General features: G+C 38.5%; 1 long non-coding RNA gene across 1 annotated transcript; it reads right to left on the reverse strand.

The window, feature by feature from the left end:
* Nucleotides 1-263: 263 nt before the first annotated feature.
* On the reverse strand, nt 264-16,333 carry LOC118495015. Its single transcript, XR_004897311.1, has 3 exons — nt 16,253-16,333; nt 10,731-10,733; nt 264-276 (listed from the first exon to the last, which is right to left on the reverse strand). It is a non-coding gene; the product is annotated as an uncharacterized LOC118495015 (long non-coding RNA).
* Between the last annotated feature and the right edge of the window lie 1,524 nt (nt 16,334-17,857).

A 17,857-nucleotide genomic window follows, 5' to 3' on the forward strand; every position in this document is an offset into this window, starting at 1 on the left:
TGTTATTAAAATGATTCCGATGTAAGCCGTTTTGTTCAAGATGATCATCAGTTTATTTAAAAATCTTACATATCATCCAATGACAGGTGAGACAACAGAAAAACAATGTCCAGATTCGAATGACTGGAGACTGTGTCATCACAGCACTGTGTTCAATTATTGTGCCCATGTTGCGTGGCTAATTGACGATGTGCTGGCAAAGACAAAAAGCTAAAGTGTTTCAACAGGAGCCGAAAGAAAAAAACACAACCTCCTGGAAATCTCAAATTGATAATACTCATGCAAACTTCTTGTGTCTGCTTTTGTTTGTTTTTTGGATGAAGGATGTTGCTGTTATTGGTCTTTTTTTCCTTAGTAGTTTTCTTTTATTGTGAAAGGTTGCCTCTACATCATGCGTGTTTCTGCTTTTTAGCCCCTAACACCTCTTAAAACGGGATGGAAAAAGAGAACTAGTGTACTATCAGAAGCATACCAACACTTGAGTACCCTCTCTGCTATCTAAGCTTTCCCTTTCAGTATCAATTGGACTTAAATCCTAAATGTGAGCATAACAAATGGGTTAAGTCCTGTATCTATGGTCAAACCCTATTCAGAGGGGATTTTGGTTGCAGGCAAAGCACTGACTTACACATGTGGGGGAGAGACTACATGATTGAGAGAGAGAGAGAGAGAGAGAGAGAGAGAGAGAGAGAGAGGAACTTGTTTCCCTTTAGACCTCAATTGGTTCTGCTGCTTGTTGCCTAGTAACCGCAATCCCCTTTAAAAGGCACTCTTCCTTGCTCAAAATATCAAAAGATATATTCACATTTTGTCTACCAGACACTCTTATCAACAATAACGACCATTTTGGGGAGACAATGCATGCAAGACCGTCTGTTTTTTTCATTCATTTTTTCACCTCGAAGACCTTCCTGTTTTGCTGGGTTTTCAGGCTAAGCTCGCTGAGCAGCCTTTGTGTGTCATGAAAGATAATGACTGCTTTCTGGCTGAAAAATGGTATGTGTGTTTACTGGTACACGTATGATTAGTGTTATTGCTACGGCAGTAGGTAACACGTTGTAGGCAGGAGGCGGTCTGGAATTTTTTTTTACAATCAGAATCAGAATCCGGTTTATTGCCAAGTAGGTTTTCAATAACTCACTTTAAGTGGTATGGCATAGTGAGTGTCAGTGACTACTGACAAATCGGCCATTCCGCTCACTCTGCTTTTACAGTATATGTTTAAAGGGTTACACTTTACTTGAAGTTTTCTACATAAGAGTGACATGACACTGTCATGAGTGTGTGTCATGTGTCAAGTGTCATGTGTTCATGACAGTGTCATGTCACTCTTATGTAGAAAACTTCAAGTAAAGTGTTACCGTTAAAGTAATACCATGTTAACACTGCCTAACATATGCTACACAGCTTCCATACACTGCAGTAGAGGTTATCATGTTTATCACGTTATCAGTTTTTTCTGTGTTACAAAGGAAATTCTCAATGTGTGTCTTCAATTGACATAGCCTACCAGGAGAATATGCTGTATGTTAAATTATAATGTATAATATGAACTTCTGATGCTCTTGATTATACCAGTGATAGTGAGGGAACTTTTACACCTTACTCATTTTCATGTACAGTAGTTAGTCCTGTTCAAATGTTCTAGTGTAACACAGACAATCTTTTGTCAGATTCCCAAGCGCTAATTGGATGAGATGGGATTTAGGGGTGCAACTAACGATTATTTTTTTTATTAATCTGTTGATTATTTTCTCGATTATTCGATTAGTTGTTTGATCTATAAAATGTCAGAAAATGGTGAAAAATGTGGATCAGTGTTTCCCAAAAGCCCAAGAGGACGTCCTCAAATGTCTTGTTTTGTCCACAACTCAAAGATATTCAGTTTACTGTCACAGAGAAGAGAAGAAACTAGAAAATATTCACATTTAAGCTGGAATCAAAGAATTTTTACTTTTGTCTTAAAAAATTACTCAAACCAACTAATCGATTATCAAGATAGTTGGCGATTAATTTAAGGGTTGACAACTAATCGATTAATCGATTAATCTTTGCAGCTCTTGTGGGATTTACTCCCTTGCTAAAAGGTAGTTAATGGAGAATGAGAAATACCAAATTTTCAGCCTAAAAAAAGAGCACCCCACTCCTGTAAAGCTGCAGCCACACTGACAGTTTTGATCAACAGATGAAAAAATGATTAACAGTGATTACTCACACTTCCTGTTGTTTCGTTAAACGTCTGCACCTGTCATCACGTGCCCTGAAAAAAATATAAAAAATATTGTAATGTGTATTGATTCTAATAAGGTTAGAGACTCACCATGCTTATGCATTACGCTATTGTTTTGACTGAATGCAAAAAACACAATGGCCCATCGGTTTTCAGTCAGAGAAAGGGGGCAAAAATACACTGAAGGGATCAATACAACTCTGGCTATCATTGCATTAATACATTTGGGTGAGTTACATTTCACTGTTATGTTACTCAGTCAGCACTTAGTTATAAAGCCATTCTATTATACATGCAGCTCTGGTTATCATACATTTTAATTTTAATAAAATACACAATTAACAATAGATTAATACATTTTAAAAACTAACACTATTAATAAACACATCCAATATTTGACATTGGTCAGTAGTTAGACACATGGCGTATGATTGTGTTAATTAGTATCATTTAAGTTTAGGCAATATAAAATATAAATAAATATTTAATCAAAATAGAACAAATATGAATCAAATACAATATATTGGATTATGCAGGGTAGGCTACATACGAAACATATTTTCATAATACCGTAATAAGCTTACTTTTATTTATTTTTTTAAAAGTTAAATTCTATCACAAAGCCATTTGTATTAGGGGGAGCATTTTTTTTTGTGGTTTGTTGTTGTTGTTGTCGTCGTAGTCATTGTGTTTTGGCATTGTGAAGTTCACCCATTAAAAGTATGAAATTTACAAAGAGTTAAGCTACATTTAGCCTAGCTAGTTGTAATGTATTTCCCCACACATTTTCGAAGAATATGAATATGTTTTATTGAAAATAAATCTGTATAGACCTACTGTAATTATAAAAAATAAAAAATAAATCTCAGTTTGACTTCATATTGTACATGTACATGTACCGGTATTTATTATAGAAGGTATTGTTTTGTGTGCCAAATACAGTAGGTAAGAAGGGTATAAGTCATACAAGATACATGCATTGCATGCCACGATAAACATAGTATGAGAAAATAAAAAACAAGTAGGCCTACTGCGGAAGTCAAAAATCATAAAATATAAAATAGAAATGTGCAATCAAAAATATACAATATATCCATTTTATTAATATGTGCAATGTGTGGAAATAATAACCCAAGAAGTAAACTTAGCAATACTGTTTTTTTTTTTTGTATGCCAAGAGGATAAAAAGGCATATGTCTATGACATTTATTGTTTCTTTTTGATGTGAACATCTGTTGTCTTGATGTCATCCTGTGGTTCAATGGTAGTCTATGTAGTTTGTTGTATGCAACAGTGCTACAAATCTGAATACAATCATTTTGTCTGTAAATATATGATATATGACATATAATATGACACCAATTGTGTACAACGTGATGTCTTATTTACTTCCAAAAGTAGTTTCAGACTTAATTTACATTAAATAAAAGCTGCACACCCCTGTGGTTTAATAGGCCAGAATCATTAGTTCTTCTTGGCTGACATTAGTCATTAACTTCAAATGTAAACCAACATATAAAAAATACAATAACCTGGAATCTGCTAATTGTTTTATAGAATGTTGTAGTAAGTAAGAGATGCTCAAAATAATTGGATATTTTATAATATAAGATGGGTAACCATGTCTGTTGTGTATTTCTTAGACTTGTGAGTCACAAATTGACATTAAAAATATCAGGGGTCTTCGAAGCGATTCTGGTGCTACCAACCAAAATAAAAAGCAGTTGCATTTAAAAAATGATTCCATTCCCCTAAAATCATGGAAACGATCATGCAAAATGATGATCATTGAGATCCTAAGTTTGACTGCCCACATCATTGCATACTCCCTGCACAGTGCACACTGTTAAATAATTCTGTACGTACACAATTAAATAATTATGTACCAAAACTCTAACAGAGATCATATCAGATGGGATGCTTTGGAAAAAAGTGCTGATAAAATGAGGGTCTTTGCTCTAATGTGTATCTAAATGGGTTTCCTTGATGTGAAAACATTTGGCTAGTCCTCATTTAGACACTAAGCAATATTGCTGCTGAAGCAGTAAAACTATGCTGCGCTGCTAAATAAATGACAATTTTCAAGCCAAAAGCTGGAACAAAAGTAGGGCTTTTGACGGAACCTGGATACTGTCTTGCAGATTCAATCCACTAACCTGTCAGGTGGTATAAATTGCCAGCGGAAATGGTGTGTGTCGACACAGGGCTCGAGTGTTTGAGCAGATCAGACAAAAATGTGATTGGGAACTTCAGTGAGATACAGTGTGGAAAGGAAGCACTCCACATTCACATGCTTGTGTCTGAATAGCAGATGAGGTGTTTTCCTTCCTAGGTTACCAGGATTTAAAGCCTGATATTTAAACTTGTGTTGGTAGGCTATAGTGTATCTGAGAAAGATGATTGTGAGACTGAGAGCTAAACCGAGTTAAGACAATTTATTATTTTCACTTAATACATTTATACACACCATGGAGAGCAAGAAAGAGTTATTTTTGCTCAGCAACTCATTAAAACATGCTTGAGGCTATGTGATTGTATCACATGTTTTTGAGGGGAGGAGTATGAATGTTGCATGCTCAAAAATAGGCCATCCAAACTAGTGAGGAGTTACAGAATGAAGTTATTAAATGGGATGATGACTGAATTGTAAAATACAAGTTCCAGCACTTGTGAGAGAAGAAATTGTTTCATTGTCACACAATTGTTCAACAAATAGGCTACCCTCTTAGTGGCAGTAAGTTTACAGTTACTGCCCTACCAGGGAAGACAACCTCGGCTCATGAGGCAAAACCCCCAGCTCTGCTATTTGTGAAAATGTGTTTTATAATAAACTGTCACTAATTGTATTGCTGTAGGGCTTTTCAGCAGTATATCAAAGGTACACCTTTTACATTTTAAGCATTTAGATCATTTAGGTCATTGGCATTTTTTAAGTGCACGGAATATACAAAGCATTGCAGACATCCTCTTTATGTTTTTTTTAAGTAGACACTGATTCTGTCAAAAAAAGTTGGATTATGCAACTCAATATACAGTATAGGGGTGTCACGATACCAAAAATTCAGTAGTCGGGGGCCAATACCAGTAAAATAACACAATTCTCGATGCCGATTTCGATACCACGGTAAAAAAAAAGATTTTCTAAGATTCCATGTACTTTAACTTGAAACATGAACTTCTTTATTAAAATATTTGAAAAATATCAAAATGTCATAACAAGACATACAAAACATGTGCAATAGAGCATAGAATAACATAAAGTGCAATTAATGGTCATAGTGTAACAACTAGTGTCTGCAGACACATTCCAGACTTCCAGGCATCTTTTCAAAAGGTTCTGTGCAGAAACAACAACAGTGTTTCTAACAGTTGCGTGACCAGAGATGTTACAAACCCCGGGTAAATATTGGCAGCTTAGAGTCCAAAAGGATGCCGAGTTGGCTCATTTCCTCCTGAACAGGTAGCTAAGTATTAGCATCAGGCTAATTTATCACGGCTACAGGGGACGGGCATTTTATGTCATTTCAACATTTGTGTACTCACATTGAATTATATAGCTAGAGTACCCGAGTTGGTTACTCGCAAAAACAATTGAGACGCTGCCAGTAAAGTGATCCCGACTGGTCCTGGCTAACCGTGGCTAACGCCGCCTGCTAACCCTGCTAACGGCTAATGTTACTGGAGGAGCAGGCAAGCGAGCCATGGCTGTTTACATCGTGTAGCCTGTTCAGCGGCCGTAGCCGACAACGGTGAGTTATTTGAAGCCAAGAGAGGGGGGCTGTAGCTAAATCGGAAAGAGAGGACCGTGAGTTTGCAGTGAACATGCCGTTTTTTTAGGTCGGGTAGAGTTGACTCTCGTATGTACTGGAAGTAGAAAGACGTGACTTTGGCCACTTCTTCATGACCTCCTTCTTCTGAATACTGGAACACTCTGGATCGTATACTGCCCCCATCAGTTCCAGAAGAGGCGCAGCACCGATGCAGCTAACACTGACATCGTCGCTAACAGTGCCTACGGTGCTTCAAGAAAATGGGCATCGTCGGTGTTTTGTAATTTTAGAACCGGAAGGTATCGCTAGTATCGGTTCTTTTGACATCCCTAATACAGTATATACCTATATTTAAAAAAAAAAAAAAAAAAAAAAAAAAATCTAAATATTTTGTTAATATGCTGTGACAGACAGGGAGACAGAAATCAGTGCAAGAGCACAGTTGACAGTGAAAACAAACCTATTCTATAAACTAGCTCCCTTGTCATTTCTGATGGGACATCACAGCCATAATAGAGCTTTGAGTTGCCACAGATGTCCCCATCCATTCAAATGTGCTGGCTGACCCATGCAAGTAGTTCATAAATATACACATAAACCATCTGGGAGCAGATAGCAGTCTGTCTGATTGACTGTGAGCATTGGAAACTCTCTAATTAAAACTATCATTCTAACATTCTGTAGTTTTTGCTTAAAGTTAATGAAATGGCTTAAAATTACACCCCACTCACGAGTAACAATCATACTAAAGTGCCTCTACAGTGACAACATTGTGATTTTTATTTTTTTTTCTATCATTGCCTTATTATGAAAATGTATATAATTACTTCCAGAGATATTGAGCATATAGTCTCACCCACAGCACATCGCTAAAGATAGCTGAAAACATTTCAGGGCCCATATTCATTTTTTTATGGGTTTTAGGTTACAACAAAAGGAAAACACTGTGCTTGGATGCCAGCGTATAAATATACCTTGAAGTCAGCATCAGTACATTAAGCACCACATAAAATGTGTCCATATTGGCATGTGTCATAATCATAAAACAGTTTAATTTAAAAAATGCTTGAAGGCTTTCACCTTGTAACTGAAAGCCCCAAGATAAATTTGAGTTGTTCAGGAAATCAAGATTTAACTTCTTCCATCTGGAGATGTGAATAAATGTAACATAAAACTATAGTTTATTGTCCCTTAAATTATCCTCATTTTTTCTCTGCTGTAGAGCAGTTAGTTGTGAAGACCAAGGCAGGGTATTTGTTGATCGTTTCAGTGTACCAATATGTGAAAAACTGATGTTTGCAGTAGGCCAATGAAAGTGGAAAATTGCAGTCATTTTACCAAATTTCAAGTTCTCAGGGATTGATTGAATTACCATAATTCTAAAAATTCCTCAAATGTTGATTATTTGTTTACCTGCCTAGGGACTACGGGTGAAACATCTCGTGCTTACATGCCAATGCATGTACTCAACTGTTAAACATTATACCCAAGCCCATACTTGATTTTTTAATATGATTTTCTTTTCTCATTTTTAACAAAGATTACCTTGCGACAGCAAAGTGGCAGGAAAAAAAATGAGTCACTACTGTGCTTACTGGCTGTCTGATACCTACTCTATGTATCTGCGATAGGCTAATATCAACTGATGAAGTTGCTTGAACTACAGTGTATTTATAGGTCTGACTCAAATTAACATAGTTGCTTATCTGGTCACTGGGAAGTAGTTAGTGAAGCTTTGGGTTTTATGGTGTTATAAGATTATTAGCCTTCCCATTAAAGATGTTCAAATACCAATTTTTCCTTACCGATTCTGAGTCCAGAACTTGCGTATTGGCCCATACCGTGTACCAATCGGATATCAGTGCATTAAAAAAATTATATAATTTTTAAATGGCTCTACTAACTAGGGCTGGGCGATACGGAGAAAATCAAACATCACGATATTGTTGACCCAATACCTCGATATTGATGTTGCAGCGATATTGTAGGGTTGACATTTGGTGCTTTCACAAAATATTTTTCACAATGAGATTTGTGATAAATAATCATCAGTAATGTGGATTTGATGACTACGTGTGTAAAGGCAAATAATAGAACAGCTAGAACAGTCTGGTAAGTTCACAAAATGACATAATGTCCCTGTAATGCAGCTTGTAAAACCAGGAGAGACAACACTTGTCATATTACGATGCCCAAAATCTAAGACGATATCTAGTCTCATATCATGATATCGATATAATATTGATGTATTGCCCAGCCCTACTACTAACCCTGTATGGATGTGATATGATTGCTATCATGTGTGTATAGCTTAGCTCAGGTTAAACCCTATGAAACATGAACAAATACCAATACCAGTGTTTCAGACATTATCAGAGGCATTTTTGAAACTGGTATCGGTATAACAACTCTACTTCCCATCATGTGTTATTGCTCCACAAGGCGTGTTGTAGAGTATCCTGTTTTATCTGGCAGTTTATGCTGCTAATACTTGAACTTCCATTTTTACTGGATTCTTTTTTAATAACTCCACTTCCTTTTGAGATAGTTGGCATTGCTTTGACTGAGTGAGTGGGCACTTGATAGAGCAGATAGGGTTGAATGCTGGCAGCATGTCTGTATGTCTGAAGGAGGAGTTGCCCTTGTGCCCTAAGTGGGATAGATAATAAGGGCATGTGCTCAGTCTCGCCACTCTGATATAGGATATTATTAACTGAGCATACACTTCAAGTCAAGCATGTTACTCTGCCACTGTAATTTATGGAGTCAGACTCCACCCACCTTTGGAACCTTTGTTACCCAAGAGCGATCAGTACAGAAAAGATGCATGCAGTTGTTTCTTCAAAAAGATTTGACTGAGCACAAATCAGTCAGAGATTGCTGAGTTTTGCTTCGTGGACGCTGGGGGTCTCGGTGGGTGTTGGTGTGTGTTATGACAGTCCAAGGTTCATCATATCTTGAAAAATTGAGTTGTTTACATCAGACACAGCATACAGAGGACATAGCACCATCAAGACAGATGGCCTTCATTTTTCCACACGTTCCCTCTCATCTCCCTAATAGAACAGGCGCAGGCTGTCAGGAGCGATGTCGAGGAGGCTTTCATTTACATCCTGGATAAGGATCAATAACGTCTCTATTTAAAAATCAATCATCCCTTGTCAGCAAGGCTGTGTTGTGTGATTGTTTGAGGTGTGTGTTACAATTTATAGTGTGCTTTTTCAGGTGACTGTGATGTTGAATATGTGATGTATGCCAAATTAAGCAACACAGGGAAGATGTTGTCATGAGATTTAAATATGTTTATGTTGGTGAATGTGTTGTGTACAATATATATTTTTGGCAAAGTATAAATTGTTTAGCCAAAGAATTCACTAACAAGATCTAAAAGTCATAATTGAAGTTTTTAACCTTTGGTACACTCAGTGCTTTGATAGAGGGACTGGGACCTTGAAATTATGTTTTTTTAGACAAACAGGTCACCAGAGTATATCAGACAGGGTCCCATCACTGTATCTGTCAAGGGCTAACAGTCACACAGTACATCCTGGGAATTATAAGGAGCTGACATCTCTTCTTCATATCATCTTGGTCCAGGCTACCTGTCGAAGCAACAGAAATCTGTCTGCAGAGGAAGGAGGTGGACCGGAGGAGAGTGAGGCAGCATGGTTAGTGCTCGCTAGGCAAGAAGAGTAGGTGGACGCTCGATAAACTGAGCTGAGGTCACCATCAATCTCTCACCCAAAGGGAGAGATGCTTAGGAGTCCTCTGGCTGAGGATGATGAATGGTGGCTACTGGAGGAGAGGAAGCTGCTATAATATTTGGCATTGTCTAGTGCGCTCTGTAACGCCATGTTGGTTGGAGACAAGTTTCAGTATATTCACAACTTAGCCAGCGGGCACAGCTATAAAATCCTCAATGTCTGCTCTGCTGCTGGGATTTCATGTTGAACTGTTTAAGTACATTAAGGCATAGCAGGAAACAAAAAACTACGTTACAAAATGGTAATGTTTTTGGTGCACATGTAAAATAAAATTATGTATGTAATCTGCCCATGAACACATTTGGGGTTAAACTCTTCTTTCATATAATAATATTGGAGCACATACAAGAACATGGTTTTGATTAGGTGTGTGCAAAAAATTGATTCACATTTGAATCGCGATTCAAGCTCTACCGATTCAAAATCGATTCATAATATTCCAAAAATTGATTCATATTTTAAAATTTTTTTTTTCTTGTCCTTTGCAATCACATGGGAAAAGTAACTACATTTACATACTGTGAATCGTTTTTTTTTTTTTAATCGAGAATCGTTTTTGAATAGTTTTGATGCTGTTGAACTTTATTCAACACAAACTCCATTGTACAGAATGAGTCCACCATACAAAAATACAAAACGCTGGATTGACTGTCACTCAAAAATGAGCCATCTATTACAAGCTGGTGGGAGGGAGGCGAGGAAGCCATCCCTCTGCATTTTGGAGGCAGACGTCTTGAGGGGAGTCATGGTGAGATTGAGAAAAATGACCCTTCATCTTTGATGGCAATGACAGAGAGGGAGAGCTGACAGTTATCCAAACAGCTTTCTGTGCAGATCCGCAGCTCAGAATCAGTCACGCAGGCAATGAGTGTTGTGTCCTGGGAGGACAGTGACCGCTGCCAACAGGGCCCCCAGAAAAAAAAGCTGTCAAAGAAAGGGACACTGTACACTTAAATGATGTCTGACTGCCTCTTAGACTCAAGTGCTCTCTGCATGCAAGTATACAATTTCATTTTTCTCTAATAACTGAAAATACTTGCCTGCATTGATTTTGGTATTACTATTGTAGCAGCTGCTGGTGCAAAGGTACCAGTCTCCTGTTGATTTGAATACATTTACATGATAAAACATGGATGCTCTGTGGGAGTTTATTTACATTTGGTCTGACTAGTGCTACAAAATCCAATCACAGTACACTAGAAATGGCATGCCTGACTTTCCAGTAAATAGTGCACTGTGACAAAGGACTATTCAAGCCCTGTGTTGTCAGAAACAATAAACCGGTCACTCAGTCAAGCATCTCTCTTGAACATCCAGTGATGGGCTCCGCTTCTTACGCAAATTGTCTCAGTCAAAGCAATGAACAACACTGCAACAACTTTGTAACACTGATATAAAATACTTTTAAATCACAGCAGTCTTAGACATCTTCACAATTGGCATCAAGCTCCAATTTTGTCCAAATTACAGCCTCTAATATGAAGTGTTATACCTACAGTAACAATTCCCCATCAGTTAGAGAGTATATAATTATGTGTGTGTCTTTGTTTTCTCTATAAATATGATTGCTGCTGAATTATCCAACAGTCAGCTTTTTGCTATTAAGGGTAAATAATTCAACTATCCATGCATTTTTTTCGTCATTAAAGGTGAGCGATTATTAGTTACGGGCAGGGCTCAACATAAAAAAAAAATCCTCGCTGGTCCCCGGGGTCAGTAGATCAGAGTTTTGCTGGCCCCTTCTACATTTTTACTGGCCCTGAAAGAAATATCATATGTGTGATTGGCAAAGGACAAAAAAGCAGGAAAATATATGCCGCACCTACCATGAAGCTTCGGAAAATGGTTATAACCCAGCTAGCCACTGCCACTGTATGTTGTGCCATTAGCAGTAAAGCTAGACCAGCGGTCATCAACTACATTTTTCCAAGGGCCAGAATTTTTTTAAGCAGACACTCCGGGGGCCGGACTTTCAAATAAAGAACATAAAATTATACCTAATAAGCATCTTCTTGTTTGATATTTTCACTTTCTTACTAAATTAATGCTATATGGACATGGAAAATCCATAATGATAACTAGATAGGCTACTTAACTAGAAAATGATCTCAAATTAGGGGGCAGTTCACTGAGGGGTGATGGTTAAAGTCTTGATTACTGAAACATAATCAGTGTCCTGATTGGTGGAAAGTGCTTGCAGAAAGAAAGGCCTGTTGTCAGGTAAAAATATCACTGTCAAAGAGCCTGAAGCGAAAAGTTGTGGAAAACAACAGCTTTAATGATGAATGGACTGATAAGCAGGCTAGCATTTGTCCTGTATGCCTAATTTGAAATAAGACAATGCTGTTGCAAAATAATACAACTGGCAACATCATCAAGAATGAAGAACGCGGCGTCATTCATGTGCATATTAAGTAGCCAGCGGAGAGGATGGTTCGTTTAGACAGCAGCTACGTTTACAAGAGTTTGTCCAAAGTTCAAGATTCGTTGCAAACTAAGATAAACAGTTAGACTACAAACTGACATCTTTCATTGTAGCTTGTTTGTAAAAAGTCGCTATTTGCAGAGCAGAGCTGTGTTTGCACAGCGCAGTGGACAGCACAGACAGAGCAGACTGAGATATCGGTTTCTACATGTTTAAGCCTGTAGAACAGGTAGGTGGGTATTGATAAGTATTGACTCTTGAATCATGGAGGTTTTATTGTCGGCTACTTACAGTAACGAGTGTAGCGTAAATTAATCTGTGCCATTGGCGGTAAATAATCCTCTATCGTTTCCAGTCAGTTACTGCGTGCTGTGTGAAGTAACACACATACCTCGGCCCTGCTGTGTGTGTGCGCAGCGCGGGCATCGCTGTTCAGAATCCCGTCTATCTTCCAAAATGCAACGCTTGTATCCAAATGAATTGGTTATAAATTACCTGAGGTGAAAATGTGAAATGTTAGCTGACATTCACACGCTTCGCGCCACTCTGTATGATGTTTGCTGATGCAGCAGACAGAGCCACAGACTGGACAATCAACTAGCCCGACATACGTTTTTACTGGCCCCGGGCCATCGGGCCATTGCTTGTGTCGAGCCCTGGTTACGGGTTTCAGAAATTGGATATTGGTAATCCTGGAAACAGTTTTTTTGAATTTTCTTTCTGCAAGAGGTCTGTAAAATTAGACATTATACATAAAACAATGAACTACATTTAAAATTCTGTACTTGCAGAAATAAATTTATCATGCAAATAAAAGAATGTCATAGACTTTGGTGTTTATAGTAAGACTGTGATTTTGAAAGACGAAACAAGGCGTGTCCTTGTTCATTGTGGGTTCAAAGAAGAGATTTATTAAAGGGGTGATAGAATAGTTATATAGGGTATTTCACACTGTTCCTTAAGGTCTCCGAATAGGGTATGTAACATTGGTTGGGCTGAAAATGGCCCGGTTGCTGTTCTATGCACCCTAATGCAACCCAGTTAAACAGCCCTCTATGTAACAAGAGGTTTTCTGCCTTATATGGTATGCTCATGAATATTTAGATGAGCTGCGTGCTGATTGGTTGAGCGAAGCACACACACACACACACACACACACACACACACACACACACACACACACTGCACAGCAACACAATCCCTTTTTTTCTCAGCGCCACCTTTCACACTGTCTGTACCGATAGACTTCCAAACTACAGACATGCTCAGACATGCCCGGCCACCGCCGGAGCAGGAATGGCTGGAACAGCCGCCGAGAAAATATCCCCGGCTGGCTTCAAACTTCATTTCTGCCCCGACACATAAACTCATCAACTAATGTTACTGTACAAAGCACCAGAGACACAGTTTCGTTACAGTTTAGTCATCCTCCAGTGTTTCGCGCACATACACACACACACAAATGCAAAGTTTCGACACTTTCATTACAGCTAGTGTTGTTGTTACGTTACCCTTGGGACATAAAAAAAACTCCACTTCCAGACAAGGAATCACAACTCACCCTGTAGCTATTTCAGTGTCTGAGGCTATGTTTAGACGGAAACGATCTGAAGAGAAAACGCAAAAGTGGCGTTGCGTTCTCACTTTTTATTCCGTGTTTAGACGAGAGTTTTGGGGGGGAAATCTGCATGCATATGGTGACGCAAAAGTGTGTGAAATTCAATGTAGTATGCACGCCAGGCGGCTAGGTGGTGCTGCTACACAACACCACCAAGGCCGCATGCCTACGTGGAACCTTCCTTCTACTTCTCTCCTTAGTAACGCAAAACCAAAACATGTCGAAGCGAACAACATAAGCTGACAATTTTGTCTGGAAAGACGAGGATGGTGGAGTTGCATGTTTGTCTGATGATGACCGGCACAGTTGACCGTGATAAGCTACAGCACAGCACCCACAGGAGCACTACCAATATCCTGAGCCTCGCAGCCCTTCAGCCGCTGCTTGAGAGCGAGAGGCAGCGGGCAAAGGAGGCTGAAGCAGACCCTCCTCTGCTCGCTGGCCGCTGCCACTCGCTCTCTCTCTTTCTCTTCATCCGCAACGTTGTAGCCTATTCTGGCTCAAATTAATAGCCTACATATGGTCATCGAACTGTAACAACCTTATCCACATTGTCGAAATCATTTAAATATTGAGCCATTACATTGAAATTTTTTAGATAACAGGAGCCTATAATTTCTGTAGCCTACTCCGTAACAACAGACTACCTGGACGCCTTTTTCTCATCTCTCTCTCCACACCGCTGTCTTCAGACTTGTGTTTTTACCCTTTAGGCAGTAACGCGACGGTGGAGCGTTTTTAAGATTTCCACTCTGGAGGGTGGTTTCACTTTTTTGCATTTTTAAGCCCCAAAAACAACGTCGCCGTATAAACGAAAGGCACATCCGATAAAATATTTTGTCGTTTTCACCCGCGAGCTTCATCGTGTAAACAGGGCCTCAGTGCGGGGACATTTAGCGGGGAGTGAAGCCCACAGGCACGTCCTCTGCGCTGCGTTAGATCCACAAGTCCCGCTCCATTGTCCGATATCTACTCGTTCTAAACACTTTTCTCTGGGCCAGTATTCCGTTGTACAGCCTGGAACACTGCATTTACGACCGTTGTTCATTTTCAATATCCTTGAAAAACTTCCAAACTTTCATCTTTCTAAAGTACACAGCGCAGCTTGCAGCTAAGCTCGTGTGTGAGATACTGATAGAGCTCCAGCCAGCTCACAGCGGGTCTGTGAAGGTGGACAGTCCGGCCGGCAAGGCAGCAACCCCGGCAAGCACTGGCCGCTGTCACATCAGACTGTGGAGCTTCTCAAGTCCGACACAGTCGTACCAAATTTGCAATTAGCCATCAATTTTCGTAAAACGGCCCATATTTGAGCTCTACATAGTTGATTTCTCGCATAAAAAAGTCTCAGAAATAAATTTAGCAATGAAATAGCAGAAGAACAATGTGTAAAATTTCTGAGATCTGCGCGATCTAGATTCAAAAGGCCAGCTGGTCTCAGATCAGTGGCCTATGTAAATTTTGAGGCGTGACTAAAGCCAAATAAGGTACAGCCACCAAGTTGACGTCAACTGTTAGCTTTGTTGAGATTCAACCGTTTTCAGCAGCAGTTTCAAATTGTAAGATTTGCATAGGAAAGAGCTGTCAATGGGACTTTGAGGTTCTATGTTCATGCCTATTTTACCTACCGAACTGTCGTAATTCAACTATGACAAGGTAAACTCGGTTTTGCATTCTATCACCCCTTTAAAGGGTAACTACCGTTTTTTTTTCAACCTGGACCCTATTTTCCTGTGTTTTTGTGTCTAAGTGACTGATGGAAACAACAATCTTTGACATTGGTCCAGTATTAAGCGAGATTGCTGCAGTCAGCAAAGCGAAACAAGCTACAATGTAAGTTAACAGGGCAACTGTGCAGCTTATATTTACTTTCACAAAAGTGCTCGTTTTGCCACTGACAGGCTCATATTAATATTCTAAGTGTCTGACAACAATATGGAAAGGATTTCTAAGGAGGTCGACCTTTCTGTAAAGAGTAAGATCCTTTTTAAAAAAACATCCGCAAAATTGCGTTCGCTAAACCCACCAGACTCCATAAATAAACAGTAATTTTAGCAACGTAAAATAAACTTCATTCAAAGTCGACAGAAACAAAATAAAAACAATGAAAAGCCGTTTTGGGTCATCTTTCCACTTTTCCAACCATCACAACTCTAGTTTTGGTTGAAATAAACACAGTTTACTGATTTACATGTGATACATGTTGGCTCTATACACGCTAAAAGTATTGTTTTTTAAATGAAGTCTGGTTGGTTTAGCGCTAGTGACCTCAGAGCTGTTTCTGGTTAAACAGAAAGGTCTCAAAGAGGTTTTAAAAATCTCTGTAGGGGTCCTTTCCATAATGTTATCAGACACTAATAATAATAATAATAATAATAATAATAATAATAATAATAATAAGCCTTTTTAGTGGCAAAATAGCACTTTTAGCTCAAGCTGACGCTGGACATTTGCCCCATAGGGTTAAATCGCAGCCCAGTCTGTGGCCACCGGTTACAGCATTCACGCTTAATTTCAAAGATTGTTGTTCCTACCAGTCACTTACACACAAAAACATAGGAAAATAGGGTCCAGGGGCCTGTTTCACAAAACCAAGATAAGGGATTAAGCCAGGATTTATCAATTATCCTGGATGATTTAAGCCTTGACTCAGTTTCACGAAAGTGGAGGCACATAAATCACCATGGAGATTTATTCTGTGCAGCTAGCCTGGTCCCGACCAGGCTAACAGCCAGGATTTATTTAATCCTGGAGCCTTTTCTGATCACCCAGCAGTGGTTTTACCCTATTGTTATCAGCCTGGATTAAAATACAACAAGTGCATATTGCTGTTCATTTAAGTACTGTTATTATTTAAAGTTGGGACCATAATTTTTTTTAATAATTATTCATGTGACAGTCATTGTTACTGTTATATTGCTGTATGAAGACTGCTGTTCATATTGTTGTTAGAAGTTTGATGAATATATTATGACAGTTGTTGAGATAATTAGAAAAGGCTGATAACATTTCAAATGTGTTTTTAAATGAAATCTGTTACTAAGGGCAATACATACAATGCTGTACATTTCTATAGTTGACCAATGCACCTTGAATTATTTTAGTTGATTATTTTTTTTTAATTCTTTAACAATAAGGATCATGTTTGTTCCTCTTCCATGTGCATGGTATTGGGCATTCTTAGCACACAAATTGTGTTGTCCAGTAAACTGGGACTATAATTTGGGAGGATTGTACAATTTGAAGAACATATCCTAATTGTAAAATCCTCCCAAATTATAGTCTTAGTTCACTGGACCAGTAACTATCTAGTGATGTAGGTTACTGTACATTCATGTAACAACAGGGAGAGGACACCCCAATGGTTTTTGACCTTATATTTAGCTGGGGGGGAAATAACTGATGAATATACTCTGTTCCATTCATGTTTACAGTGTGCATGGAATTTATCACTTAATTATCTTTATAGTTTCTAGATTTTAGAGTCCAATTTCTTCAGTGTCTTTATTTTCTATGTCCATATATACAAGGGTGCAAGGAATATAATATGTAGAGAAGGAAACTCGTCCTCTATAAAAAATTAAAAAAACGCGAGAAAAAGCATGGCTGATAATAGCGGACCGACTGAATGATATATCTAAAAATATACATTTATGAACTACTGCTCTTAACTGAAACCATTCAGTGAGTCACTTGTCATTTGCAAAAGCAAACAGTTGTACACTTTGCATTAAAAGTGAGCAGTGGAAGTTAATATGACTTAGGAAATGTATATTTTAGCCCATGAGAGAGAGGGAGGAACAGAGTGAAAGAGATATTTACGCATCATACTCTAGCGTTGTAGAAAATTGATCTTCATGGTAAATTTCCTGAGTAACAGGAAAAAAACAGGAAAACGATTATGATGGTTTCAATTCAGAGCAGTGGTCAGTTAATGTATATGTTTAGGCTGCTTACGCATTCAGGCGGTCCGTGATCGTCTGCTACGCTTTCTCTCGCTGTTTCATTACAGCGGCCGTGTTTCTTTTCTTTTTATACAAAAAATGTGTTTCA

This window comes from Sander lucioperca, chromosome 1 (assembly GCF_008315115.2).
Source record: "Sander lucioperca isolate FBNREF2018 chromosome 1, SLUC_FBN_1.2, whole genome shotgun sequence".
In the NCBI taxonomy this organism is placed as follows: domain Eukaryota; kingdom Metazoa; phylum Chordata; class Actinopteri; order Perciformes; family Percidae; genus Sander; species Sander lucioperca.